General features: G+C 37.9%; 1 long non-coding RNA gene and 1 pseudogene across 6 annotated transcripts in view; both read left to right on the top strand.

The window, feature by feature from the left end:
- The first annotated feature begins 210 nt into the window (after positions 1-210).
- LOC149019668 (sodium/hydrogen exchanger 1-like) lies at positions 211-6,185 on the top strand (annotated as a pseudogene). Its single transcript, XR_016173115.1, has 11 exons — positions 211-217; positions 399-445; positions 526-696; positions 781-827; positions 1,404-1,465; positions 1,548-1,663; positions 1,794-1,895; positions 2,169-2,307; positions 2,416-2,478; positions 2,771-2,854; positions 3,112-6,185. The product of XR_016173115.1 is annotated as a sodium/hydrogen exchanger 1-like (transcript).
- Positions 6,186-9,265: 3,080 nt separating this feature from the next.
- The window catches only part of LOC149019667 (uncharacterized), a 39,268-nt gene continuing 21,932 nt past the window's right edge, over positions 9,266-26,601 (top strand). For 2 of the 5 annotated variants that reach the window (XR_016173117.1, XR_016173120.1), the window contains exons 1-3: positions 9,266-9,347; positions 9,441-9,477; positions 10,212-10,275. This is a non-coding gene — a long non-coding RNA (uncharacterized LOC149019667). Of the gene's footprint in view, positions 9,348-9,440; positions 9,478-10,211; positions 26,589-26,601 lie in introns of those variants that run through there. The other 3 variants (XR_016173119.1, XR_016173118.1, XR_016173116.1) reach the window with 3 other exon arrangements.

The raw sequence follows: 26,601 nt of genomic DNA, 5'->3' as shown, positions 1-26,601 counted from the left end.
TAATTTTGATTTGTTCTTAAATCAGAACAGGGATAAAAGAATCTTTTGATGAAGTCTGATGTTAGATGCATCAATACTGAATTCTTAGATGTTCTAGTGGTACCATTCATAGAGTCTTCTGCTTTGGTTGAATGTATACGCATCCAAAATGCAAATTTCTTGCTGGAATCATGCATACTGGGGCTTCGTAAAATTGTGCTGGAGCTTTAATCTACAGGTAAATAGCCTGGTCACCAGTCATGCAACTGTTCTTAGGAACGATTGTTCTGTCTTGACATACTTTTTCCTGTTTTCTTCTGCAATGAACTCTCTTTGCTGTTTTTTTGTTTTTGGTTTTGTTTGATGAATGCTGTAAACCTGCTTGTTATATCATCTCTAATTCTTTTCATTGTCTCTAGCAATTGGAGCAATATTTTCTGCAACCGATTTTGTTTGCACCCTGCAGGTATGTGAAGTTTTAAGAATCAGTCATCGCTGTTTTGTTACAACAGCTCATTGTTTTATTAATTCCATCTGATGGTGCAGGTTCTCAATAGTCTAGTATTTGGGGAAGGTGTTGTTGATGATGCCACCTCTGTGGTGCTCTTTAATGCAATCCAGAGCTTTGATCTCTCGCACATTGACACTAGCATCGCTTTAAAGTTTGTTGGCAATTTCCTTTATTTATTTATATCAAGCACCTTTGTGGGAGTGATTGTGAGTCTCTCTCTCTCTCTTAGGCCCCTGAATTTGTTGGACCATCCTGTTACAACCGCCATTTACATTATTGTTGCCTTGCAGGCTGGATTGCTAAGTGCATTCATTATTAAGAAGTTGTATTTTGGAAGGTATGCAATTGGCCTGTTTAATTTTTTTTTCTTTAATATTTCTTGCCATTCTTCTATTCTTTTTCTTTGGTTGAACATTCTATTCCGTGTTTACTCTCAGCTTTCATCTGCAATACTAATGGTCTATCTGTATTTAGCTTTACCTTTTAAATGGGAGTGGGGGAATAAGTTTTAGAAAAAGATTTAAGGTGGAATGTCTGTCAACCTTGTACTGATGCACATACAGGAGTGTACTTTCATATCAGTGCTGGGTACTGTTTCACAGTTTTTTTTTTTTTTTTGGGGTGGTGGTGGTTGTTGGGGGAGAGGGGTGGGTAGGGAGGGGGGGGGGTTTGGGTCTTCAGGATCCCAATTGGTAGCTTCTTATGCAACCTATTGGTTCCCAGCCAGCGTGGCTTTCTACAGCTTACTCATACTTTTCTCAATGACAACTAGTTTCTTGCAGCTCATCACTCATCAGGGTCATGTCCTTATTGTCTAGCATGTGAATAAAAAATTATAATGGTATGCCATGCAAGTCATTTGCAATTTATTTTCTATCAATACTCTAATAGCTTTTGTTCTTGTGACTTCTAGGCACTCTACTGCAAGTTGCACTTATAATACTCATGCCCTACCTTTCCTATATGTTGGCTGAGGTAAAATGTTCTCTCTTATGTTGTGTGAGCCTTATTGAATGCTTTTGCTCTGGATTATTTTCCAAAAATTCAGTACCAACAGAGCCCTATGGCAAATTTTTATTGCAGCGGTTCTACTTGAGTGGTATTCTTCTGTGGGATTGTCATGTCCCACTATACGTGGCATAATGTGACAGAGAGTTCAAGAGTCACCACAAAGTATGTTTAATCTCTTCTAAATTTATTCCTCTATAGTTAAAATATTTCCTGTACCTGTAATTTTGTTTTGCCTTACTGATGATTTAAATTAGTTATTCTTACATATGGGCTGTGTTTACTATTTTTGCAGGCATGCTTTTGCAACATTGTCATTTATTGCTGAGATATTTATCTTTCTTTATGTTGGTATGGATGCATTGGACATTGAGAAGTGGAGGTTTGTGAGCAATAGGTAGGTTTATGTATGTACCCTTATGTCATTGAGCTGCATGTAAATAAGATCTAGTAATCATTTTGACTTCATGTTTTTCACTTTTTCTTGTTGTTGAATACCTCTTAATTCTCTTTCTCTCTACTTCTTTTATATTTTTGAATGTCAGCCATTGAATTTCAACTTACAGGACTACTCAGTTCATAAGTTGCAAATAGAACTGGATTTATTTATAACTTTAGATTTTTATTTACTTATATTAAATCCTTTAATTTTGATTTATTCTCTTTGTAGTCCTGGGAAATCAGTTGTAGTAGTTCGATACTACTAGGCTTGGTTCTGGTGGGAAGAGCAGCTTTTGTCTTTCCATTGTCATTTTTATCCAACTTTGCTAAGAAGGCTCCTCATGAAAAAAATTACCTTCAAACAGCAAGTAAGATGTTGATTTTTTGCTTTTTCATCTTTTATTTTTCCTATTTCGTTTATTGGATTTTCATCCTTTTTAACATTGACGTATTAATTGGCAATTTTGATCCTGCAGATTACAGTATGGTGGGCTGGTCTCATTCGAGGAGCAGTATCTATGGCACTTGCTTATAATCAGGTAAAATATTTCTGTTTCATCTTATAAGTTCAAAATGCATAATTGGCTAGAAGAGTGACAGATCTGTCAAACCACCAGAAACTTAAGACAGTTCAATCTCATTATTAAATAGAATAAAAAGGGTACTGTCAACTTGCTTCACTGTTTCAGTGGTGAGGGAAGAAAGGGAAAATATGTAGCATATTCCCATTCTAATATCGTGCAATGAAGTTCTCCGCATAATCTTGTACTAAGTTTGCTCATGGTTCACTTAAGGAAGTCCTTTTTCTCTTTCTTTTTGATTCACTTGCAGTTTACTCGGGCAGGCCATACTCAATTGCGTGGGAATGCTATCATGATCACTAGCACCATTTCCGTTGTCCTTTTCAGTACGGTGGTAAGATTTGCATGCCCTAAAAATATCATTTTGTAGTTGCTCTGTATTTGCTATGGTTTCTGTGTTTGTTCTTTTTCTGAAGTGTTGGCTCAATCCATGGTTTTGAACTCGCATAATCTTTATAGAATTGAAGGGAAGGGGTGTACAGTATATGTCTTGATTGTCATTTTGCCTCTGTATCTGAGGTTATCTAATCCTCTCATAAGGCTTAGAAAATTGTGTTTAATACTTAGACACATCTCTTTTTGTTTTCTCAGGTTTTTGGATTGATGACTAAACCTCTAATTAGGCTCCTGCTGCCTTCTTCAAAACCCTTGAGCAGCAGCATCCTCTTCCCTGAGCCAACAACTCCAAAATCGTTTGCTGCCCCCCTTCTTGAGAATGATCAACATGATTCTGAACTCTGAAGCAGATTTTGGTGGCTGAGATATCCCCCGCCCAACTACCTCCGGATGCTCCTAAGCACCCCCTCTCATACTGTTCACTATTACTGGCATAAATTTGACAAGTCTTTTATGCGTCCTGTGTTTGGTGGGAGGGGATTCGTACCAGTCGTTCCTGGATCACCAGTTGAGCAGAGTGTCCACCGATGGCAATGAGAAGAAATTGAGAAACAGAAGGTCTGTAAGCAAGTTATAGGAGCAAGCCACATTCCTTTGAGGTCTGTAAGCAAGTTGTGGGTGCTTAAGAGTTTATGTTAGTTATGCTTTAAGAGCGGGAATTTTGTTTTCCTCCTCGGTTGATTGTAATATTCTTTGCTTCTCTTCCTCTCTGCTACCCCACCTCAAGACACCCCAACCCCAGTCCATTTGGCTAGCAGGATTGACCTGTTTATAGAAGAGCTTCCAATGGATTCTCACTAATTCTGTACTCATTTACACATGCCTGTAATATTTTTGGAAATGAGTGTAATATAAACTTCATTCCAATTTACTGGGTTCGATGTATTTTATTTTCTGTGTTTGAGTTCATCGATTCCTGTCATGCATTCACGAAGAGGGGCTATCTGGCCACGCGATGTACTTTGCTGATTGTTGAACTTTTTTTATTTTATTTTATTGATGAAAGCTGATTGTTAAATTTGACTGTTGGTTTTATATATATAGTACCAGCTAGGCCACTTACTGTATAATTTTCGGCCATCTCAATTGTATGGAAATGCCCAACATGAGCACATGATTATGTTTTTGGCTGGAAACGGAACTTCTGTAACAAACCAAAGACCTCAAGTGCCAACACCAACCGTAAAACCAGCCGGGGTAGAAGCTGTGCATGAGAAACCCTTCCAAGACCTATTACATCACAATCTCGTGCTCAATCGGGTAGCGGGTCCAGCACCAGTGATGAAGGGATGGCCACAAAATCAATAGGTACTTTGACAACTCCTAGCAGCAGCCAATCTAAGGCTTCTATTATGGGTACTCCTGTGTCACCTGCTTCAACAACTCTCATGCCAACAGGTTATTTTTTATACGTTATATTGTATAAATTTATACTCTGGTTGTAGGTAGCTTGAGATCTTACACTCTACTATCCTAGACTTTTGACTGATTGGTCTTTGGTTTTGCAGCTGTTCCTCAAGCTTGGAAAGCATCTTTGGCTTGATTTTTGGAGAAGCGCTGGGAGAGGTAATTTGTCGAATTTGTTACTGCTTTTGTCAAAGGAGATTCCCCTTTGGTAGCGGAGTAGCTCCTTAGTTTCCTTGAAAGTTATTGATCTCAAAATGGTTAGGAAATTAGGTGTGCCTTGACCATGGGATTCTCAAATTTCCTCATTTTTCTTACTCTAAGTTATTGATTTCAGTTTGGGTAGGAAATTAGGTGGGCCTTCATTATTGGATTATCTAATTTGGGGAGTCATCTACTTAGTTCCCTACTAGGAAACTGCTTCATGAGTAGCAAGGGTTGCTTAAGCTTCCAGTTTCAAGTTTCACTAGTGCAGATTGAAGGTCAGTCTAATGCTCTAGCAGCTTCTGATTCCAGTGACAAGTCAAAGGAGAGAGGAGGTGATCAGAAGGTAGTTGGAACAGATGGGTTTAACTGTTTTGGTACTAAGTGCTAACTAGGATAGGCTGAATGGGTTTTTACTAGAATGGCTTTAGAACCAGAATGGTCCTCCCAGTCCTGGTGCATTACTTCACTCTTTTTCACCTCTTGTTGATTCTTAATAGATGCACGCATGCACACTTCTAATTTTACTCCATATTGTACTTGTCCTTTGTACTTTTCCAAGGCTAATATGTACTTGTCTTTTGTACTTTTCAAAAGCTAATGTATACATGAATACTAGGTTTTGAAACTAAGAAATTGAAAAGGAAAAAAACAGTTTTTGAGACACGACTTGCAGCATTCCACTAAATTGTAATTAAGTCTGTAATTCAGATGACTGCTTTGCATAATAGTTGCTGCTAGTGCCTGGAGTTGATGTGGTATGCATATTCTGTGTTTAGTACGATAATGAACCTTCTTACCCTTTAGTCCACCTTTCCCTAATGCGTCTTGGGGCTGCTTCTACATATACAATTTTGAATTTTGGAATAGGGCATGTTGCCTAACCATTTGTTTATCGGTAACTGCTGCTGATGATTCTAGATGTACCGAGTATTATTTGAGGTTGTGTTCATGAGAGTCCAGTTGTAATCTGTCAATGTGATAAAACATAGTTGAAGATATTGAACTAGCCTACTCATTCCAGTTGGTCACCAAGGCTTAAATTGTTTTCGAACCCACAACCCCGGTGTTATCGTGAGACTGATATTGCACTAGCTCTTCAGTGGATTCACCCCTATCTCATGCGATAGGAAGAATGTGCATAGTATTGTATTTTTATTTCAATCGATTGTTATTCTTATTTACAGTTTGTTTCCTAGTTCTATTGCTTTGGCTATTACTAGAATGACTCTGGTAAGTATGCATGATACTAATTAACTTCAATATATGGATATGGATTTGCCTTGATGCATATTAACACGTGTAGTGGTCATGATTCTATATGAAATCATCTGATTTTTCCTTGTGTGTTTCAGGTATGGAAAATGAATCCAATTGCAATTTGCTTCTCTAGAAACTTGAATTGATGTAGAAGTGAATGAGAAAGCTGATTTGTCAAGCCAAAGGGTATGAACTTGATGCAACTGATATCCAAGTTCATGGAGGCACTTAGCACTGTCAGGAATATGTTGATATAACAAGAAACATCAATCATTTTCAAAGCAAGTTTTGTAAAAATTTTAATATTTGTTGTAGTAACATGTTATATGTATGTTGTAAATATGTTTAAAACTTATTAAAGTTATTTTATATAAATATTTGTTTAAATCGTGTCTTTTATCCATGGTTTTATTTAGTCCCACATCGGGTTGAGAGGATTTGGTTATATTATTTATATATAGTAAGGGCCCATGTATGGTTATATAGATATATATTAATATTAATAAATCTATATAACTTGGGACTTGAGACTTGGGACTTGGGAAGGCACATTTTGTCATGGGCCCTATTCTGGAAAGCCCACTACTGGGTGAATACGTGGAGATGCCATTTGAGTGGCACTCTCCTGTAGGGAGGTCAATTGGAGGTACCTTCCTGAAGAGAGTTGAGCTGAAGGGTACCTTCACAATTTTACACTTTTCACCCACAGCCTTTGGGGCTCTATATAAACTCATTTTCGTGCTCATTCTTGATATACATAATTCCTCCTCCTCTCTCTCTCTCTCTCTCTCTCTCTCTCTCTCTCTCTCTCTCTCTCTCTCTCTCTCTCTCTCTCTCCCTGTCATTCTGTTAAGCAGTGAATGTAACGTTACCTAATTATACCTTGTCATTCTGTTCTAGTGTGTGTGCAGATTCCTCAATCTTTTACAACAATATATCAACATATTCCTGACAATCATTTTCAAAGCAAGGTTTGTAAAAATGTTAATTGTAACAACTTTTCATTGTACTATATAATGATTGATTGTTATACAATATTTTTCTTTATTATTATTTAGGTAGATGAAAAATAGTGCATACATATTAGGATTTTGATAATTTTTAATGTTATTTGTCATTTTAGGCGTATGTCTTTTTCTGGATTAGGATGATGATTTTCATTAAAAAATAAAAAAATATTTTTGGTGACGGTTATATTTTATACCGTCGCTAAAAGTGCGATAAATATCTAATAAAAAAGTCATTTTCAGCGAGGGTTTATGAGCAACCGTCGTAAAAAATGTGATTTTGGGCGACGATTTGTGAGAATTCGTCGCCCAATACTGTGTTTTTTGGCAACGGTTTATGAGAAAATTGTTGCCTAATAGTATGCTTTTTGGTGACATTTTATGGAAACCGTCGCCCAATAGTTTATTTTTGGGGACGATTCATGTTGAACCGTTGCCAAAAATGTTTTCCCGGTCGAACCCAAAAAATTGTCTCGGATTTTCCGTGACACCAGTTTAGGCAATGACAGTGGCGACGGTCATAAATCGTAGCCAAATATTTTTGGCGACGGTTTTATGGTTTTACAAACGGTCGCCAAAAATAGTTTTTTTGTAGTGTTGGTGGTTGGGAAGGGTCTACATCTGGTATTTTGGCTAATACTATTCATAGAAATAGCAATGGATAATTAGTGGTTTCAACTGGTAAATATTATTTTGCAAATGCTAGTTTTGCCAACCAAAGAGTTTTTCTTATGCCATATCAGAATGTTAGGTTCTATCTCAAGGAATGCAAGAGGGGAATCAAATACCAAAAAATGCAAAGGAGTTGTTTAACTTGAGGCACGCAAAGTTACACTATGGCGTAGAAGGTGTTTTCAGTTGGTTGAAGAAATGTTTTAAGATATTGACAACTCAAGCAGAGTTTCCATACTGAACTTAAACAAAGATTGTTATAACTTGTATATTGCTTCACAACCATATTTTGAACCACAACACTCTTGAAGAAGAGGAGGAATGGTTTGCTTGGAAATGGATGGAGGAGTTAGGGATAACAACAGGTTCCTCTTATGCACCTCACATGGGTGAAGATGAGTAAGATGGTGCATCTGATGAAAATAAAGACACCGAAGAAGACCACTCAGTTGATGCAGAATCATTCGAAATGACTTGACAGAACAAATGCGGAATCATATACAACAAAAATAGGAAAGGGGGTCCTTAAATAAATGAACCTTGGAAACCTATTAGAACTAGGACTTCCTACTAAGGACATTGAAATAATAAATCCTTCAAAAGCTAATAAACTGATCAAACAAAGAAGCTAATAGATTATTCTGTCCCTACAACTTAAATTGGGCGTGACTAAAGACATTGAGAATAAACTAACAATGGGGAATTTCCTGCTCAACTCATTTAGCCATGTTTTAGGTCGACTAACCTAACATAAGTAAACAAACCAGGGGGAATTTCGTGCTCAATTCATAATTAATTCTCATCCATGGTCCCTTGTTTTCTATTCGATTGTGTGTGTTGTGTTTGATCGTTCTAATCCTAATACTTCCTCTTTACCACCTATCTACCTCTTTTCTATCAACCTCTTTCTCTTGCTCTATTGCCAAATGGAGATTTGCAACTCCAATTCTATGAAATAAGTAATGGCGGTGGCTCATTCACTCAAAACTAATCGAGGGACTGGGGCTTACACTCAAAATAAATTTTCTGGTTTTGACTGAATTTAATAGTGTATCCAATAAGGTTTAAATGGAAAATATCTCCTTAAATACATGAATATGATTATGGCAATCTTGGATGCATCTAAAATGTATCTTATAAGTTTTTCAACAAATTCATGATTAAACGTGATTTATATTGAAGGATTTATGTTAGAGTCAAACTTAATTTAGATTGAAATAAATTTTCATAGATCAAAACAAATGGATAATTTACCATTCTTTTGGTTTTTTAACGATGCTTTATAATATTACGATTTAAGAACTATTCAAATTTGGGGCCAAAAGCAGAGTTTTTTTTTTTTTTGGTCGGACAAAAGCAGAGTTAAAAGTAACTAAAAAAATCCAAAAAAGTTTAAAAAAATAAAAACCCAAGATCTACCTTTTATCCTTGAACTATAAGTCTAAAAGTATGGATAAAAAGGATACCAAGATTCTATTTTTTTCTTTGAATTATAAGTATGGATTATTATCCCTTTTACGATTTGACTTTTTAAATTATTTTTTTGGCATCAAATGGGGTATTTGTTTGCTCATGAATGTTGTATTAACGAAATAAACAAAAATGATGTTCAAAATTAAAAAAAAATGTCAACTCTAAAAAAAAAAGATACAAGTTTATTCGGTTTAGGTTCAAAATTTACTCCTTTGGTTAGAAAGGATACAACAGGAAACATTAGTTTACCCAGGGTAAATAAAGGAATCAGATTAGGGTTTTGCAGGCAATAAACCGTGCCAGCATTTATGCTGCTCTTTCTTTCTCACCAGTCAGTTCAACAAAGAAGTATCTACTACGAAAGAGTAACGAGAGAGGAGTTCTTTGACTCGCGGTTCTGGAGCAAAAATGGTACCCAGATTTAATTTCTTCGATTAATTCTGCAACATTGTTTCCTCTTTATTTTCTTTTTCATTCTCTAATTCATACTTTCTTCATTTTTAGGGTTCCGTTCAGTTTAACAACCTTGATCGTCCACCAGGTTAGTATCTTCCATCAGTTCAATTATTTCGCGCTTCTCCTTTTTTTTTTTTTTTTTTTTTCTTATTTGGTCGTCTTCAGTTCATTAGAGATTCATGAACCGCGTTGGTCTTTTAAGGGATATTTTAAGGGCGCGCTTGGTAATGTTGTAGAAAATGTTTTGGCGCTCTTCTGTTCTTTTGAACGGAAGAACAGGTTAGAGGTTTAAAAGTGGTGAACGCTGTTGTAGAAAATAAATGAAAGTGATAAAATTGGTCTCGATTGAAACCTTAGAACTAAGAACTAGTCTATCAAACGCCAAACTTAGTCTAATAGTGTTTTTCAAAGAACGGATTTATCAAATGTCTATTTTCAACCAAACGGTCTTTTGGCACAAAAAGCGTTAAAAAATAGTTCTTCATAGTTTTACAGAAAAATTGGTCATGTTACCAAATGCATACTTACTTTTCGATTAACAGAGGCTGGAAAGGTTAGTCAGATTTCAGCCACACCTCTAAATAGTACCGTAAGTTTTATGACACTTCACATTGTAGGTGACATTATTCATCTGTACAGCTTCGGTTCCTTTCTTTTTTGGTTCTCTGTACGGTGACTCCAAATTGGGGTTTCTCTTGTGGATTTGGTAAACTTTGAAGAATTGAACCATAGGAATGCCACTAGTGGAAGAAATTCAAGTGTGAGCTTCTGTTGTGATCTGTTTTTATGATGCTGCTGACACTAATCATATTATTCCAGAAAACAAGCAAACTCATTCTGGTCAGTGCTCTTTTGGAGTTGGTAGGATCGGCAATTTATTATTGTAAGTACCTTTGCACTTGTCTGATTTTCTCAATAGGTTTATTTATGATTTTTACTTATGAAGGGTTGTTTATCATACTATACATATTTATGAAGGTATGTAGGCTCTCTTGTATGATAAAAACAATTTGGATTAATCTTTCACATAAATAAAGGGTATAGTAAAGGGTATTCTGCACCTGAGAGGGTATTCTGCACCTGAGGTGTCCAGTCGTTGTTAGAAGGATATATAACACTATGTTTGGCTTAATGATTCCTGGAATGTAATCCTCGAGAATTACTATTCTTAAATTAAGATGATTGTTGGGTTTTGAAGAATCAGAATCTTTTAAGAATAACCCCATTATTTGTTCATACATGATTTGTAAAAATCTTGATTCTTTAATGACATCACCTCAAAGGATCATGATCTTTAAGCACTTGTTAATAAGAAATGAACACCTGATAGTGACACCTAGCAGCATTGTGACTCAGAATGAAAAGCAACTTTTAGCTCAAGTATGCCCCACCCCCTCTTTCTCTCTTTGTTATTTAGATGAGAACTCTGTATAACCTCTATTTCTCTCTTCCTTCGTGTTTCATCTCCAATATTTATAAACCCCATACTGAAAACTCTTCTTTCAATTTATGCTCACTGAAATGAAAAGGATTATTTTGGAATTAATCTGTATTTTATTTCTATCTTCTCTGTCTTGAGTGACCTGCCCACTCCACTTGCCAAAACAATAGCAGCAGTTCAAGGCTTCTCTATCTGCTTCATCAGCCTATTCTCGTTTTTCATTTTTGACAATTAGAGCAGTTAATTGAAAATCAAGTCTGTCATTTGCCTTCAATAAATCTAGATACATGAAGAAGCGCCCATTATATTTTGACTTTGATACAGTTTTAGAACTTCCGAAAGAAATTTGTTTGGTAGGGTTTTGATCAATAGGAGAGAGATAATGATTGTTTCTTTGTCATGTGTGTATCTATGACTGTGAATGGTTTTGTAAATGGGAAGTGTATTATTATTCTGATGGCCTATTAGAGCATCTACACAAGCAATGAGTGAAGTAAATTTCAGATTTGTGAAATGTTGCATTAATCTGATGACTAATTATATTTTGTTGGGAGTGAATAATGACATTAGATTATTGTCTCTATAAACAGTTGCAATCCCAGGTTTGCTTAGGGCCTGTTTGGTTACATAAGTCTAGAGATTTCAAATCTATAAAGTCATAATTCATAAAAGTAATTGTTGGCTTAACTGAATCTATAGAATGAAATATGTAGATTCATTTGTGATATTTGTGAATGCACAAATATTTAGGGTTTTTATAATAGGGATGAAATCTCTGGATTTCACCCCATACCCATAAATCTATAGATTCACGTTTTTAGTGTAAAAATGTGAATCTCTAGATTTCATGAATCCAGAGAATTATACAACCAAACGGGTATAAATTTTCCATTTGTGAATCCAGAGATTTCAAATCTCTGTATTCATGTAACCAAACAGGCCCTTAAAGAACTAGCGTTTCCCAACATAAAACTTGTGTAAATAGATGATTGTAGCGTCTATTGACTCATGAAGTACCTATTCTGACAGTATATCAAGCTACCCAAATTTGCATCCAACGACTTAATAAGTGTTTGGCTGTGTAACTCCATAGAGTATATTTTGATGGAATTATGATTCAGAGGTTGTTTGGCAACACTCTTTGGAAGCTGATTCTTGTGTTTAGGGCTATTGTTGGCACATAATCAATGATATCTTGTTTGGTAAACTATGCTGGAAAAAGTGTGTTGGTTCACCAAAATGGGCAGAACCAGGCATGAACTGGACTTTTGAGCACACTTTGGATGTGAATTCACTTCGTAAAAATGTTGGCCAAGACAGTAGTTGAGGGTATCGATGTGAATTCAATTCGTAAAAATAGATGCCCTCAAAACAAAGAAGAGTCACTCATTAATGCAGTTCACTCTCGATCTCAACTCTCTACTCTCTCTCTCTCTCTCCACAAGAACCCTAAAATGGAACGATTCTCAGAAGAACCTTTCCCATTTTGACATTCTCACTGAAAATTTTTGTGCAACTCTCACCGTTCGACATTTTCACCGGAGACCAAAAGAGCTCTCACCATTCACCATCGCTTGACACCATCTTTGCATTTGCGCCTTTGCAAATAAAAAAATCACTCCGCTTGCAACTCGATCAGGTACATTTTCACTTGAGATCAAAAGATTTGTAATGTTAGATGGGTATTTTCATCCATCGCACGATCTAGTTCAGGGTATTTTTTCTGAGCACACTTATGGTGAGAAATGTGAGGCACAATGGGGCAAAAATGCTGGCCAAGACGGTAGTTGAGGGTATCAATGTGAATTCACTTCATAAAAACAGATGCCCTCAAAACAAAGAAGAGCCACTTGTTAATGCAGTTCACTCTCGATCTCAACTCTCTACTCTCTCTCTCTCCACAAGAGCCCTAAAATGGAACGATTCTCAGAAGAACCTTTCCCATTTCGACATTCTCACCGAAAATTCTTGTGCAACTCTCACCGTTCCCAAAAGAGCTCTCACCATTCACCATCGCTTGACACCATCTTTGCATTTGCGCCTTTGCAAATCAAAAAATCACCCTGCTTGCAACTCGATCAGGTACATTTTCACTTGAGATCAAAAGATATGTAATGTTAGATGGGTATTTTCATCCATCACACGATCTAGTTCAGGGTTTTTTTTTTCTTCTGTGGTTGATCAAAAAAATGCGTAATTTTTTTTTTTGAAAATTGTTCGTATTGTGCTTCTTTCATGCCATCAATATATTTTGAACATTATCTTTGGTCTTCTGCTTATATTTTTGATCGAAAATGCAAATATTTATTTTTTATAAGAGAAATTAACCTAGAAACCCAGTTTAAGTAGAGAATAAGTTTTGGGACGATTGAAGCCAAAAGGGTATTTGTTGTTGCTAAATTTGCCGGAGACCTTGGACCGTAGTTCAGCACCGAACCAACTCAGATCTGGCTCGATCTAACTTGCTTGATTCCTCAATTAGTCTCTCGTTCTTGAAAAATAGAACACCAATGAGAAACGGAGCCTATCGTCTTGATCGGCGTCGTGTCTCCGACGGTCTAGTCAGAATGGTGAAGACGATGCTCCAGAGCTCGAAGGAGCTTCTGAGGTGTTCTAATGGAGTGAAATCAGAAAGTATCAGTGTTCTGGTTGATCTGAGAGACTTACCCTTGACGAGTTCATTGTTCCTTTAGATTTCCCGTCTGTTCTACTTTTAACTGTGACTGTCGAATCATAGCATAGGACTGGGTGGCCATGATTAGGCCTTCTTCATAATTCCTGGGCGGACCCATAGATTGCTTTACTTGATTAGTTAAAACCGGAATGAACTGGCTTGAACCGGGATTGGGATATTTTAGTCACAACACGAGCCCTCAAGCCTGCTGATCAGGTCGAATTGGTATGAGACTTTGATCAAGAGGTTTGAATCTTTCTCCCAAGTAATTCCAGAATATTGTGTTCATCATGATCTTGTAGATTTCATCAGAATTGTTCAACCAGAATAAAGCGGAAGCATTATGATGCTTATGACTCGGATGTAGAGAGGATAGCAAACATCAACCTCTCACGGCTCCCAGATGAAGATTGGAGGGCGTTGTTTGACATGTGGAACTCTCCCGAATGCCATGTAAAACTTATTTCAATTTTCTATGAAGTTCTTATTTTATACTTATGTAAACAAAATTGGTGTCAACATCCTTGGAAAATTTTCATTGGCTATGTCAAAAAGAAACAAAAAAATGCTGAAAATCATTAGATGCACCATAGGACGGGGAGTACGTCGTTTGCAGTTATTCAAGAACAGATGGTAAATAGGATATGTTGTATTGTTGAGTTCTTCATCAATATTTCCTTCTATCCCTAATAAATTTAATATCTAATAGTTTTTTGTTTAATTATGAAGAGCTTGGAGGATCCTGATCATATGCCCCTGATCGCATTACCTTCTTTGATAAGATATACACATCTAATGGACATTTTAAAGATGCAGAGTCGCAAAACAAAATGGTTTGTTGGCCTTCAATGAGATTTCGAAAAGTTATTGTCTAAATTTGTAATTATAACAAGTCTAATTTCAGGTTCATTTGTAGGCCAAACTTTGATGAGCTTGCGAAAGAAAGTGAATAGAGATGGTCAGATAGAGATGTTTAAGAAAATGCATTTCGGATAGTGTTTGGCAGGGATTGTCATGGAAGGATGCAGCTTCAAGGTGTTGGAGTAACACCTAAACAAGTACATGGGACACAAGTAATGCGTGCACAGAAGCATGAAGAAGAAATTCAAGACTTGAAGCGGGAGAACGCTAATTTAAAGGATAGAATGTCTCAAAATGAAAGTATGATTGCTCAACTACATTCCCAACTTAGATAACTCATCAACTCGCAGGGGACCAAGACACAAGTATAACTACAAACTCCTTTCCTTCCATCTTTCTTTATTTTCTGTTTTTTCTTCTTCATAAATGTGCTCCAGCTACATTAATGGGTTTGCTTATTTGACCCACCAATCTTCGCTCCTTCATGTCTAGTAGCTAAGTTTGAGAAGACCTAGCAAAGTGTGTACGTACCTGTAAACATTAACATCATAAACAAGAAAAACATAAGAGTAAAACTAAAATAGACTAGAATATCTACCTCTGTAGACTATGAGATAACTAAACTAAAATTTAAAGGGGTAATATGAACTTCTCAAGATCCTATATGAACTCACAAGTGAAAAAGAGTTGTTAGATTGGAAAGCTTAGGTGGAATTCTCCCAAAAACTGAATTGTTGTTCAAGTGGCTGCAAAAAATTACAAATGACCAGATTAACCACATTGAAAGTACTTAGAAGTCTATAACTGGTTATTTGAGAGTGATTGAGTGAACTAAGATGTTGAGGTAGACTACAATCTAATGACCACCACACCTACTGCACCATACTCTTTATTGATCAAATCTGAACCATTCTACCCCATAATGCCTCAGCTGTTGACAACCAAATCCCTGAAATCCAATATGTACATCAGGAGACACTAAACCAGGAGCAGCCCCTCATGAGGATCATGCCTGTGGCTGTTGTACTGTTATTGGGATTCCTCTGTCCTCTACGGTTATCAGTTTCATTTTTGAGCACCCAAACAGTAGAGAAACTGATAACTAGGATTTCAAATATTGAAATCAAGGATAGGCTTTTAAGCCCTCTACAGAGTCTAAATTCATTGTGCTTGATATGTTCCACAGGAAAATATAAAAATGTTTTGGTTCATAATCAGGTACGTGACATAAACGAGACCTCTCGATACTCACTTGCACTTTGTCGTGTGAACTAAAAAAAGGGGCCACAGAAACAAAGCTTACAAATTGACAAAGATAAAAATACTGGGCACACAAATGGGTACTTAAAAGAAAAGCCAATTCTGATGACAGTGACACCAATGTCCTACAAACCCAGCTAATTTAGAAAGGACGTACAATGTGAGATTGAAACAAGAGGGAAGTTCTCTTTCATAAATGAAGCTAAAGTGACAGCCAAAAAGAGCACAAGAGGACATGAGAGCATCCACCTTAACAATATGTGGATGACCATCGGGTTCAAAGGGATCCAATCCGTGAGGATTCTCATTCTTAAGAAGAGAATGATACTGAACTGAGTTGGTTGGTGCCACAGGAGAAGTATTTGGACTACATGTAGTATGTCACTATATGACCTTGCATTGGATTAGAAACCCCAACATGCGCCATTATTCATACTAATGATCGTGATGGGAGAGTGGACCTAAACCCAATCCATGGATGATTGACAAGGATTGAAACTGTCACACCCCACCCAGTCGGATCCGATCATACCCGAATACCCGTGGGGGTGATACACCGCAAGATCTAGGTTCAGTGACAAATCCATACAAAACATGATATAGCATAATTAAATGGACAAGAATAAATCAAGTTCAAGTAATAAATTATCGAATCTGAAATAATGAATACAATCATCCATTACTTCAAATCAAAACTAAACATCAGAGTCCTAAAAGAGAAAGAATATTTAAAGTTGCAGCGGAAACTCATTTAAGGAAGCTCTAAGGAAAAGAAACTCCATAAGAGCAATCCTGGCATGAACATGAAGCGTTATGAGCTTCCACTTCTTCTCCGACAACGTCCTCATAATCTGTAGAGCAGTCTAAAAAAACAGCAAAATAAAGGAATGAGTTCATAGAACTTAGTGAGGTAACGCAATCACATCATATCTTCATACAATTTCCATGAGGTGATATGAGGTTCTTAACTTTATAATGTAGTCTCTAAAGTAGACACACATTAAGTCTTACACCAGTCTTCTTTGGGCGGTCTCATCATTCTTCCCTCACAGCACTCAAGCACGTCTATTGGGTTCTCCGCGGCTGTTGGGTAAAGTCTCATCGAGCCATAGTTGGGGATTAAGTCACCACTCTCTCACATCACAATTGGTATAAGATTTGGCGCGTGTCAGGGACAAACCTAAGCCCAGTGCAGGTTCATACAGTCTCGTACTACAATGATCCGGATATCTCCCCTCACGCATAGTGCTCTGTTGGTTCAATATTTTCCCACCTATGAATGGAATCCTCAACGGGAGGCATATGTTGGATTCCATCCCTTAACCCAATGGTCATCCACATATAATAGAGATGATGATCTCTATGTCCTCTCACGGGTTATTTCACCGGTCTTGAGTGCGCATGAGCCCTTATCTATTATATGCAACCCTACCTCTCTATGATGATAGTGGGCCTGCTCGATACAGGACCCAACCACTACCATCACGGGTTAACCGACTTCAATACCCCTGCAGGAAGGGTAGTAGTACTTAAGAGGTCACCTAGTCCAACATTTTTAGACATGCCCTAAATATGTCAACCAATAATTAGGGAAAGCGCCATGGGTATAATAGTAATGTTTCCCATACCACCTCCTCTGGTATCCTATGGCAGAAATGCCAAAAGGGCATTCCCCATTCCTTAAAAACGACCTAAGCAATCACATAACTAGGGCAATGGGTGAGCCCACAACCCCAGTAGAAAATACAAGGTAGAGGAAATAATAATATTTCTCCTCTTCCTTCACATACATTCACATTCCATTTCATAACAATAATAATAGATTTCAAAGCAAGGAGCAACATCATAAGTAATAATAAACATAATTATAGCAATTCATATTTAAAAAAAGACATAAAATAACCACAATCAATTAAATATAATGCGATTAGTTATTCCTCATTTGTTGATCGAGAATTCACGTGTAAAGTCCCGGAATTTCGGTTAGATTTAATTCGGGATTCAATTGAACACGGATCAAATGTGGGTTAACCGGGTATTGATTTCAATTCAACAAGGCGGGTCAACTCAGCCCCAATGGACCCGGTTAACTCGGCGGGCATCTCACCGAGTCAACTCGGTCGAAAATCTCGGTTTCGCACAAGGTTCGAAGTAGACGTGCACAACAGCCGTGCGAATCTTCCTACGGAGTCCGAAAATTATTTCCCCAACATAATCCCTCCAATATACCATTTAAATGAATTTACCCTCTAAAAACCTCATGAAATTGGGCAAAAAATTAGGTAACTTGAAGCAAACTTACCTCTTTACGCGATCAAACCTCCAAATCGTGATCCCGCCCGGTTAAAATGTCAGGTAATTAATACCCACCGGATAGGGCAATCAGCAATAAAGAGAACACAAAGATTTACGTGGAAAACCCTTAACGGGAAAAAACCACGGGATAAGAGAAAACTCCAATATTTAAATAAATATAAACAATGAGAGAATATTCCTTTAATAGGATATTCCTTTCTTTTGGGATGTTTTTCTAAGGAGGAGGAGGCTTTCTTTTAAAGTCCTCTCCTCTCCCTTCTTGTCCCACATCAGGCAATGTGGGACTAAAGATTACAACACAAAATGCACAAATCTTCCTCCCCAAGCTTGCTCCTCTCTTCTCTCTCCTCCCCACTAGTTCCCTCTTCAAAATATCTCACCATACGTTTGTGAGACATGATTGAGGTTAAAAAAAACCAATTTTAAAAGATGAAAATACCATTTTGCCCTTTAGTGGAGAGAATCGGACCAAAAGACTACCCAACCGTCCAGTCCATGGTTGGACCCCAAATGAACTCTGATTTTGGTGATTTTTGGCTTGTTGGAAAGGTCTTTCGACGATCTTCGATTTGATACCTTATTTGCGTCAATGGGATTCTCCATTGCCGATCTACGGACGTCTTGTTCTCGAATAAGTGGTTAAGCGAAATGGAGAAAGCCTTCCGTCACTTAAGGTGTGATGAAGAACAGAAGATAGTGTGCGATGAACAAAAGCTTCAGCATGAGGCGGATGCTTGGTGGAACGCCACCCAACCTGTCTTGGCAGCACAGCATCCAGTGATCATGTGGGAGATTTTCAAGGAAGCATTCTGCAAAAATTACTTCCCAGTGTTGGTAAGAGACTCCAAAGAAGCTGAATTTATGGCGTTTCAACAGAAATCTCTCTGTTCTCGATTATCAACAGAAGTTCAAGGAGCTCTTCTTCTTTGCTCCGGCATTTATGAGGGTTGACTTGGAGAAAGCCAAGAAATTCACGAAAGGTTTGAGGCCAACCATAAGAACATACATGGCAATACAACCTATCATGAGTTATGCGCAGGTGGTGCAAGTGGCGAAGAAGATTGAGGAAGGGGAAAGAGAGACCTACCAACTGCAGAGGAGTCTAGTTAACAAGGGTCCCAGTCCTTATGTGAGCAGAAATCAAGGAAGGTTCAATAGGTCTTCACCTTACCCCAGTACTCAGTTCCAACCAAGAGGATCAGGGTTTGGTTATGGGAATAGCGATGCACCTATGCGGCCTGCTGGTACTACTCCATCATCAAGACCTATTTATGCAAATCCCCATCCTGTCAATGGCCTTAGACCAGCAGTTCAGCCAGCTACAGTTCGAGGTCCAGGAGAGCTTATATGCTTCTATTGCAAGAAACCTAGACATCTGGCTCGCTTTTGCCCATAGAAAGGAAGTCAGTCTAATACTTCTTTCAAGCCACCTCAACAACCTCAGGCGGGAAAGATGTATTGTGTGACTGGAACTGAGATAGACCAGAGTCATGATGTGGTGACAGGTACACTTCTTATTGCTTCAGTTCCTGCATTTGTATTATTTGACACTGGAGCCTCACACTCATTCATTGCATCATCATTTGTGAGGCGTACTTCTTTACCATTTAGTAAATTGTGTCATGAACTAGTGGTTAGTACACCTACTCGGTCTCTAGTAAAACTTGATGAAGTAGTTGGACCTTTTCCTATAACTGTTGAAGGAAAAGATTTAGAAGCTCAACTTGTGAAATTGGATATGAAGGACTTTGATGCTATCTTAGGCATGGATTGGCTGACAGCTCACAAGGCAGTCATCTCATGTTTTGAGAAGAAAGTTCAATTTCATCCTGTCAATAACCATGCTTTTGACTTCCAAGGTGATTTGGAAAACAATATGAGAAGACTTTAATTGCAGCACTTCAAGTCAAAGAACTAGTTGGGGGTGCTAAACTTTGTGCTTTTATTGAAGAAAAGAAGGAAGTGAAGTCCATTGAAGACCTTGAAGTAGTGAAGAATTTCATGGATGTTTTTCCTGATGAATTACCCGAATACCTCTAAAAAGAGAGCTGGATTTTGCCATTGAATTGGTATCTGGAGCTGCACCTGTGTCCAAAGCTCAGTACAGAATGGCACGCATGGAGTTGAAAGAACTTCAAGACCAGCTAAATGAGCTATTAGCGAGAGGTTTCATTCAACCTAGTGTATCTCCTTGGGGAGCTCCGGCGTTGTTTGTAAAGAAGAAGGATGGAAGTATGAGGATGTGTATCGACTATAGAGAGTTGAACAAACTTACCATCAAGAATAGATCTCCCTTACTGAGAATTGATGATTTGTTTGATCAATTGAAGGGAGCCTTAATTTTCTCTAAAATTGACTTGCGATTAGGATATCACAATTGAGAGTGAAAGCCAGTGACACATGTAAAACGGCATTTAGGACTCGATATGGTCATACGAATTCAATGTGATGCCGTTCGGTCTGACTAATGTACCAGCCGCTTTCATGGATTTGATGAATAGGATATTTCATGATGTCTTAGATAAATTTATCATAGTTTTTATTGATGACATCTTGATTTATTCTAAGGATGAGAAAGAACATGTCGAACACTTAAGGTTCGCTTTGCAAAGGTTAATAGAAAAGAAGCGGTATGCAAAGTTTTCCAAGTGTGAGTTTTGGCTTTCACAGGTAGTGTTTTTGGGACATGTTGTATCTGCAGACGGAATCAAAGTGGATCCAGATAAGGTCAAGGCAGTGGCAGATTGGGATCAACCCAAATCAGTCACCGAAATTAGAAGTTTCTTGGGCCTTGTTGGATACTATAGGAGATTCATTGAAAATTTCTCTAGGTTATCCGCCCCAATGACGAGATTCACAAAGAAAGGTGTGAAGTTCGTGTGGAGTGAATCATGTGAAAAGAACTTCCAAAAGTTGAAGAAGAGATTGACCAATGCACCGGTTTTGACTATACCTGATAACTCTGGAGGATTGACGGTCTACACGGATACATTAAAGATAGGTATTGGTTGTGTGTTAATGCAACATGGGAAAGTAGTAGCCTATGCATCACGGCAACTCAAGGATTATGAACGCAACTATCCCACCCATGATCTTGAGTTGGCTGCGGTAGTTTTTGCTTTGAAGATATGGCGTCACTACCTTTATGGAGAGAAGATAGCCATCTTCACCAATCATAAGAGCTTGAAATATTTCTTCACCCAGAAGGAGTTGAATATGAGACAACGTCGGTGGTTGGAGCTGGTAACGGATTACGATTGCGATATCCAATACCATCCGGGTAAAGCAAATGTATTGGCCGATGCCTTGAGTAGGAAGAGCACTAAAAACCTCCAATATCCCATTTAAATGAATTTACCCACTAAAAACCTCATGAAATTGGGCAAAAAATTAGGTAAGTTGAAGCAAACTTACCTCTTTACGTGATCAAACCTCCAAATCGCGATTTCGCCCCGTCAAAATGTCGGGTAATTAATACCCACTGGATAGGGCAATCAACAATAAAGAAAACACAAAGATTTACGTGGAAACCCTTAACGGGAAAAAACCACGGGACAAGAGAAAACTCCAATATTTAAATAAAAATATAAACAATGAGAGAATATTCCTTTAATAGGATATTCCTTTCTTTTGGGATGTTTTTCTAAGGAGGAGGCTTTCTTTTAAAGTCTTCTCCTCTCCCTTCTTATCCCACATCAAGCAATGTGGGACTAAAGATTACAACACAAAATGCACAAATCTTCCTCCCCAAGCTTGCTTCTCTCTCCTCTCCCACTAGTTCTCTCTTCAAAATATCTCACCCTACGTTTGTGAGACATGATTGAGGTTAAAAAAAAAACAATTTTAAAAGATGAAAAGGACCATTTTGCCCTTTTGTGGAGAGAACGAACCAAAAGACTACCCAACCATCCAGTCCATGGTTTGACCCCCAAATGAACTCCGATTCTGGTGATTTTTGGCTTGTTGGAAAGGTCTTTTGACGATCTTCGATTTGATACCTTATTTGCATCAATCGGGTTCTCCATCTCGCCGATCTACGGACGTTCAAAAAAACACTCTTTTACACCATCACGATTAATCTTCTTTCTTTACTTAAACTCTAGGAGAGTTGCTAAGTCATTACAAGGGTCATCCACCAACATTTTGTCCTCTTCCAAACCTTTAAGCTCGACTTGAATGGTCCAGAGTTGTTGCCGACTCGAGGCCTGGGTTCGTGGTCCTGAAACCATCGATTAACGGGTTAGGAATCCGGGGGATTTCCACGAAGCCCCTTACCCGAGATCCCAACAGAGGTAACCAATCCGTGAGGGATTAGAGTAACTGGACCTACCTAAAGGAGGGCTGGTGTTATATCTTAAAGCATGTCTACTATATTAGAGACTTGCATAGTTAGGTTTATAATTGCATCCATATACGTGCATATCATTCTTTATTATATATGTGTTTACCCTGATATGATGTTGATATGCGTGTGAGATGTGTTTCTTTACTGCGTTCGTCAGAATTCATTCTTTTTTGTGTGTTTAATTATATTACACAGATGGGTATACTAAATTAGGAGAAATTTCGTATGACTGGAATGAATGGCAGGAGGAGGCATATTGTCACATCCACCCAGCCGGTACCCCATCTGGAATACCCGGGAATGTGATGCACAGTCTAAGGATCAAGATTCGTAGGTCCATGCCTCCCACATACACAATGACATAGTCATGAACAATAATAATCAAAGTAAAAACAACTAATACTAAGTATCATGAATAAGGTAAGATTAAATAAATCAGAGTGCGGAAAACAACTAATATCAAGGTGTGAACATAATCATAAAGGTGAGAGAAGGTGTGATAACCACCCTCTCAAAGCAACAGAAAAGAAGTGTGATAAAGTTAGTTACATGTCCAAGTATCTAAAAGATAAATCCAAGCAAGTTAATTACAGGTCCAAATACTCCATAAATACACTAGGGAAATGGGGCACTAAGCTAGGGTTTCTTCTGCTCTAATAATAGTATACTCAATGGTACGGATGAAGAAAACCCAGCTCTGCCGCTCCCGCACAACCGTGGGGCTAACCCTGGTGCGAATAGTAATCCTCCTCGGCACCAACACTCGGATCTTCACAGATGCCACTACCCGAAGGGTAGTATCCGAAATCATAGTCCTTCTCGAAGGGGGTGCTATCATAATCTTCGGTACCTGTAGGATAATCTAAAAACATTTGTACGAAAGGAATGAGTTCAAAGAACTCAGTAAGGTAGTTATTTCATAATTAGAAATCATACACATACAGAACATAACATAATGCAATGTGATATGGAACATATGATGCAAATATGATTCTAACTGTATAAATACTAATCTCTAGGGTAGACATGCTTTAAGTCATAGCACCATACTTCTCTGGGTTGTTAGTCACTCCCCCTCAATCATACAAGATATCTTGGGTCTGCCAGGGGAATATCGGTAAAATCATCTAAAAAACCATGGTAAGGGGATCGGTCACCGCTCTCTCACATCACCATTTGGTATAAGTACTGGCGCATGTCACAGTAAAGCCTAGCCCAATGCAAGTCATCTACTCAGTCAGTAAAGTCAGATCCAGATACGTCCATTCCTCGCCCCGGCGATCCTTTCCGGTATCCTTCACACTAGAGTCGGCGTAATCCTGGATTACGGACTCATCAACCCTATTGGTCATCCACAAATAGTAAACAGGAAGCTCTCACGTCCTCACGGGTTGGTTACCGGTCTTGAGCGCCCGTGAGCCTAGGTCTAGCTATTTGCAACCCTACCAATAAATGGCCCCTATCGGGTATCCGTAGCATGGTTTATGTCCCCTACCGGATTGGTTACCGGCCTAGAGCGCCCATCCAACCATACACTACCACGGTTCGTTCGGTCTCAATGCCCTTCCGATTCGGGTCTGACACGACAAGGATAAACCTAGCCACCCAACTAGACAGTCCTATTTATGTCATCCAATAACCCGGGAGAGTGTCGATAGGCACCATCGGAGAACATCCCATACTATTCCCTCCGATGCCCAAGGACAGAAGTGTCAATAGGACACTCCCCAATCCCAAGTTATACGTAGGCAATCACATATTCAAGTTCATCATCTTTCATGCATCCAATACATCTTATCATAAAAGTTAAATCATGATATTGAAATGAATCATCATAGACATAAGTAAACAAGAATAGTAATGTAACATGACAAGAGTATAAAGATTTCAATACTCTATGTTCTAGCACATATATAACAGTCGTATAAAGATTAAAAGTAATCAAGAGATTCTATTCATAAATAAGAACATAAACCATAAGTTGATGATCTATATGTTTATGGAGATAACCATCCTTACCTTGGGTTGAATTGATGATGAATTGAGAATACCAAGAAATAGTCCAAAAGAATTGTTAAGACCCTAAACAAACATTAATAATAAGTTAGAGAAGGTATTGGGAAGATCGGATGCTAATTGGATCAAAACTAGCCAAGGTTGCTGTCAGCAACAACTTTGGTCGATGGTCCTTGGTCGATGGTATCGACCAAAAGGATTGACCAAAATTCTCTTCGGGACAGAATAGTGGATTTTGGGGGTTTTCATTTGAAATTGGTTTTCTGGTGTTTGGATCAATCTGAAACTTGGAGGAATGCTTAACAACAGTAGTAGGACACTATAAGTCAAGAAATTTACCCAATCCAATGGTCTCAACGAAAAGCCCCAAATTGAGCTAACAAGTTCAAGTGACAAACATCATGGCATAAGTTGGAATTGATTGCATTGACATGGAAATGGCATGTAATAGCTAGGGGAACTAATAGAAATTCGATTGGAATCATATAGTAGTGATAAACATGAACATAGCATACTCTACAACTCAGTTTGGTACAAAATGGCATGATGTTAATAGAAAAATTAAGGAATACATATGCTAGGCATGAGATGGAGGCATAGTATCAATGGATGGCTAAGAAGATCATAGGTTAATCATGTGTAGAAACTTGGAGTGGTGGTTGCAAGGTTGCAGCTCCAACTCCAATGTCTCATCAGCAAGATAGGAATATAAAAGAATAGAAAATGGTAGGATAGAGAGTGAATGGTGATTCATACCTTGGTGTGGAAGATGTAGACAAGAATCAATGATAAACAATGAGTTTTTGGTGAAGTGCCCTTCACATTAGCCAAGGAGTTGCTTTGGGAAGCTCCCCCCACGTTTTCAGGTGAGAAAATGATTGCAATAGGGCTCAAGGCTCGAGGTTATAATAAATAGAATGGGAATATTCCATGAAATCATTAACTTGGCAGACTGGGAAACTTTGGTCGATGGTATCGACCAAAATGTTTCTTAGCAAAAAAACAGGTTTACTTCAACAACTTCAAGTAGGGTTTAGAAATGCTATACAAGGTCAATTTGAGTGAGGTTTTCTTCTACAATTCAATCAAGAAGTCTAGTTTCGGGGAATACCTTCGGATTGTGCATAGGAGGTCATTAAGTACTTTAACTAGATTAATCTTCTCCGATGCGCAGACTTTCCTTAAACACTGACAATGCATTTAAGTAATGGGTATCATCATCAATGTCTATAGGCTCGGTCTCTGAATCATGATCATCAATCAGAATGGTCCATAAGTCTCTTCTACCACCGCTTCGGGTTTTCGGACCTAAATACAACAGTGGACCCAGGTTAGGGTCGGGGTCGAATAGGGCTGGATATTACACATATAGCATGTCATTTCTAGAAGTTAGTGGAAGAAGGTTGGATGACTCCCTTTATTGCAAAACTAAAAAAGACCCTCGCTTATGAGAGAACACAAAGAAACAATTAGAAATAATTTAACTTTTGCTTATTCTAAACTCTGTTAATTTTGGGACATATTACATTATTCCTTTTTCTTTGATTATTTCTTTCGAGTATTGGACTCATGTAATTTGTTTATTTAATTGTTTGGAATATTCTTTTTCTTGATTATTATTGCATGCATTTATTATCATTGATAGTAAACCATGGATCTTGTGATTGGGAATCTCACCCACGAGTTGTCGAGCGGGACCGATACTGGCAGGTGGGTGTGACACATAGTTATCATGTCTAAATCATATAACAACAATATATAACATGCATTCAAGTCCTATTACTAATAAGAATGCATCTTGGGTTATATGTAAGTGAACATCCTCACCTTGTTGTCGATTCGAAATCTTTGTAGAATATAACAAAGGATAAGTTCAAACTTGTCAAAGAATCTTAATAACATGATGATTCAATGTTAGAAACAAATCCTAAAGGTTTGGAGATGAAAAGAGGACAAAACCTAGACTTAAGTTTGTTAGCGCTAGGCTTGGTCGCCTTTGTTGGTTGCTTGGGGCAAGAATCCAAATTATTTTGAATCCATATGAGGCCTGAAATTGAAGCTTGAATTTATATATAAAAAAAAATCATTAATTTTGATCGATCGAAATTTCAGTCGAAACTTCGTAATTTCGACCATGCAAACTATGGAATTAAGGCAATTGAACATTGATGATGTTGATGTTAGCTTGTCAAGGGCAGATTTAGTGGGAGAAACTATAGACTTAGAAGATTTATCTTAGTTTGGATATTGAAATTCTATTGGGGATATGTTAATGCTCAATGTCTTTTATTTTCTT

This window comes from Hakea prostrata, chromosome 4, assembly GCF_041222555.1.
Source record: "Hakea prostrata isolate BN-2017 chromosome 4, UWA_Hpros_2, whole genome shotgun sequence".
Classification (NCBI taxonomy): Eukaryota; Viridiplantae; Streptophyta; class Magnoliopsida; order Proteales; family Proteaceae; genus Hakea; species Hakea prostrata.
The sequence above is the reverse complement of the archived record's forward strand: the minus strand, read 5'-3'. Positions and strand labels throughout refer to the sequence as shown.